Below are 4,322 nucleotides of genomic sequence, written 5' to 3'. Positions count from 1 at the left end.
TGGGTATGTAATGATTTGCGTTTTTCACGAATAATGAAAACCTTGGTCCCTTCATCACGGCCCTTAGAGCATCTGTACCCCGATTATCATGTTGATTATATGCGAGGCTCACCGGTAAATCCGTTTGTTCGACTCCTTTCCCTTGTAGTGGCTTTTGGCTCGCTCGGTAGGAATTCACGAAGGTGACCATTTTAAGTAAACGGGCCACTTTCCTCTTATTGGGTGAGGTCTTCGGTTCGTGACCATGAGTTCCATGGTATTCACTATCTGTTCGGGTCCCAGGGCGGGATCGACCTCAAGGTCTGGGCCTTGTTACCGGGATGCGACCATGGCGAGACAGATCGAGGTGTTGACACTAAAAGTTATATTCCGATATCCTTGGTGGGTCCCTGGTTCCCGGAGCTTTCGGCTCATCCAAATGACACCTGGGCTATTCGATGGCCGCTTGTTCTTTCTCCCCCGGGAAAATTTGGGCGGCCCCGGTCTCGACTTCTCCGATCGGCTCGGCTCGAATGAGAGTATGGCGACATCTTTCCCTCGATGGCGTGTCTCGGTCTAATTCTTCCTCGATCTCCGACTTTGCTCGAGTTTAGGGGACCGGGGAAGTTCGGTGGTCATCTTCCCCCCGAATCTTTGATTCGTATCTTGTCTCCCGTCGCGGGTCACGCCTCGAATTCCGGCAAATTTTCCTTTAGTTTGAACGAGGTCGTCGAATTTCGGGGGTTAAGCCCTTTGGAAAAAGCTTGTGCGGCCCGTTCCTCCGGACCGGAGGGGTTCCGTTCGTTCCCTTTGGAAACGGTTGATAAACTCACGCAATAACTCGTCTCCCTTTGGGCTACCCGAAAAATATCCGCCTTACGGGCACAGCACCTTTTTCACGTGAGCTTTATGAACGCACCCGCGAGCGTTTCGAAAGAAGTGATTGAATCTTGGGAAATGGCCATACAAGTCAATGCTCCTTTGATAACGTTTTCCGAACTTTTTCAACAATATGGATTCAATTTCGTCTTCTTCGACATCGTTGCCTTTTATGGCACGGTGTATGAAGTCACGTGTTCACGAGGATCGTTGTACCTCATATTTACGGATGTCCGCATTTTGAACCTCTTTGGGATCGACTTAGGAGCCGCCTCGGAGAAAAAGGCCTCGAATGACCTCTTGAATCCGGTCCTTTCGGAATGGGCGGAGCCCCGGGATCGATCCCTCGAGGTTATAGGTCTCCCCCTCTTCTCGGTCGAGTTACCGGCTTTGCCAATGTTTCGGGGCATTCTCATACCTCGGTGGACGAACCGGCCTCGGACCCGTTCTCCGACCATCCAGGGTTCTTCTCTTCCGGGTTTGGCGACACCCCTTGGTCTTCTCGGAGCCGTTTCATCATTTTTGCTTTCGCAACGGGCTATTGCTACTCCGTTCGGCAATAGGCTTTTGTTCCTACGACTTTTAAAAATAAGACGTAAGTTAATATCGTTCGGGGTATTTGGGACTTTCGGCCTTGTGCCATGGACAAAGTGACGAATGAGAGTATTTAAAGGATCGGTAGCATGCGGGGGGCGTTCTCGGGTTCACGGTGTTTTGCCCGGGTTTAGGCCCTCCCTCGAATCGACGAATTTGGGTCATGGGATCAGGTAATCCCCGAGCCCCTGTTCTCTTTTCGGCCACAATCTCGTTGTTGACGTGACGTTGTCCCTTGTTTGCCATTTGGTCCATTTTCCGAGACGGACAAAGAGCGAAATCTTTAGGTGAACAAGTTGGGGCGAGATCAAATACCAATTTTCCTAGCCCACGGTGGGCGCCAACCTTTACCCGAAATTGAGTAATAAGTTGAATTTGTAAATGAGGTATAGGATATGTGGGTACTTTAATCTATTTTTAGTTAATGAAGAAAATATATGTGGATACTTATAAATGACTTAAATATGTGTAAATCTGTATGTTAATGATTTGGACGAATGTGTTCGTATTGTGGATCTGAGCTAAGATATCTATATATATTTCAATGCAATATCGAATAACGTGAAACGATGGATTTAATGTTGTAATCGGACCAAAATCAGAGAATGAAAGAGAGAGAAAGCTTTTATATAAATTTTTATACAATGTTTTGATTCTGAAAAACCAACCCCTAAAAGTATGGAAGTGTCCTCTATTTATAGTTTTCCTCTATGGGCCCTTCCTCGTCATGAAGCCCTTTTAGAAATAAAGAAATCCTAATATGGATAAGGTTGGGTCGTACGGTCTGATGCCCGTGAACAAGAATGATCACCCCGTGGCGATTGAATGACGATTAGCCGGACCAACGGCCACGATCATAACAATCATGCGAAACCGGCTAGCGGCCCACGATTTACTCGGCTATGTATGAACCGGACCAACGGCCACGATCACTCGGCCATGGAGAAAACCGGACCAAGCGCGCTAAGAAGTTATCCCGGATAACGGACCCTACGATTTTCTTCAAACTTCTTCGACCAGCGCTACGGATGCAATACCCTCGATGCACGGCAATACCCTCGGTCTGAGCGCTTGTCGTTGTCTCCTTTCTTTTGTCGGCCCCCCGTCTCCCCGGACAAACGCTAACCCGACTTTTACCGTATACAATATTGTCATATTTGACTACATAATCAGAGTCGTCTCCTTCATGTGAAATTAAAAAGTAAATTTAGCCTTTTTGGCATCTATCTTTGCTATGGCCTCCAATTCATACTGGAATATGTGGTGCATGAAGACTTAGTTTCGACCTATTCCTCATCACTGCTTCAGCTGGATCATTAAGTTTGTTAGCATATTGCAATATGGCATCTGTCTTTGTGCAATGTTATATAGTCCAATATCCTAGCGTAGGCGAGCTTCCTTATCGACTCTTTTCACCTTCGAGTTCTTCAACGTAGTTAGAAACTTATAAGGGACGGAATAAATTTTTCTTCGAGTAACATCGAGAAACCTGGAGAAGGCTTCTTTTCAAAGGGGAAATTTCGATATTGCAATCAATTCCCTTGATCTACTTTATATACATGATCTATCGCCCCCCTCGGTTCCTGTTTCTTGTAAAAAGCAAGACCTTGAGCCTCTTAAGAAGGTTTTTCTGCGCTTTGAGCCTTCTTGCCTCTTGTGTTGCTAACCGAGCCTGTCGAAAGCATTTGTTCTCATCCTCGTCCATATATCAGCAAGATCAAGACGAGCAGGCTTTGACTGGATGTGAATCAATCTCTCCGAGACCAATTCTTGGGGTCATCACTATAAAGAGGCGGAAATATTTTGCAAAGGTTACAATTTGTGTAAAATTGATCATCTTTAAATACAAAAGGAGAGCAGAGATTGATCAATAATATAAAGGAAACTAAATAAAAAGAATCGAAAGATCACGAAGAAAATAAGGGGTATTAACAAGATATGGAAGATCGAAAGATTGCAAAATCCCAGAGAACAATAGGAAGAGATCCCAGTGATTATATTTCCTTCTTATGAACAAGTGGTGGTTCAACAACACCTATTTTAGATCGATGAGATAGGAAAGTGGCAGCAGGTACAATCTTTTGTAAGAGAGTCAGCTAGCTGCAGAGTAGATAGAACATGACAGACAACGAGAGACTTATCTTGAACTCGCTCCCGAACAAAGTGATAATCCAAGGCAAATTGTATACGTGTGTGGAAAGCTAGGTTTTGGCGGAGGAAAGTGTCACAGGTTGTCACAAAGGGTGGTTGGAGTGTTTGGAATGGAGAAGCGGAGTTTTTGAGGAGATTGACAATCCGGATTGTTTCACGAAAGGCATTGGCAATGGCTTTGACCGGCTTCGGTGGAGGAGCGAGACGCCGTTGCTTCTTAGATGCCAGGCGATAGGAGACCCACCAAGTAAGAGAACATATGCTTCGGTAGAGCTCGATCATCGGGATTTCCACCCCGTCAAAATCGAATAGTGATGATATTCAATGGTGCACCCAGTCGAATGAGTAAGCAAAAGTGATTGGCAGCTTTCAGATACCGCAACACCCTTTTTGCAACTTGAAAATGTTGATAGGAGGGCTTGTACATGAATTGAGATAAACGGTTGACGGCAAAAGCAATGTCGGGCCGTATGGTAGATAGATATTGAAGAGAACAAAGAGCCTCCATAGATTTTACAATCGTGGCGGAGATCATCATCTAATTTCAAAATGGCAAGGAAAAAAGGGGAGTACGGACTCCTTTGGCCTCCATCATGTTGAAACACGGAGAAAGATCGGTGATATATTTTTTTCGAGAGAAATACATACTTGTGGATCGACAAAAACTTCAGAAAGTATGTCAAAGGAGATAAGTCCTTTGTAGCGGTTCTATTTTTTTC

The sequence above is a fragment of the Lycium ferocissimum genome, chromosome 4 (assembly GCF_029784015.1).
Source record: "Lycium ferocissimum isolate CSIRO_LF1 chromosome 4, AGI_CSIRO_Lferr_CH_V1, whole genome shotgun sequence".
Taxonomy (NCBI): Eukaryota; Viridiplantae; Streptophyta; class Magnoliopsida; order Solanales; family Solanaceae; genus Lycium; species Lycium ferocissimum.
This window is presented reverse-complemented; position numbering follows the sequence as displayed.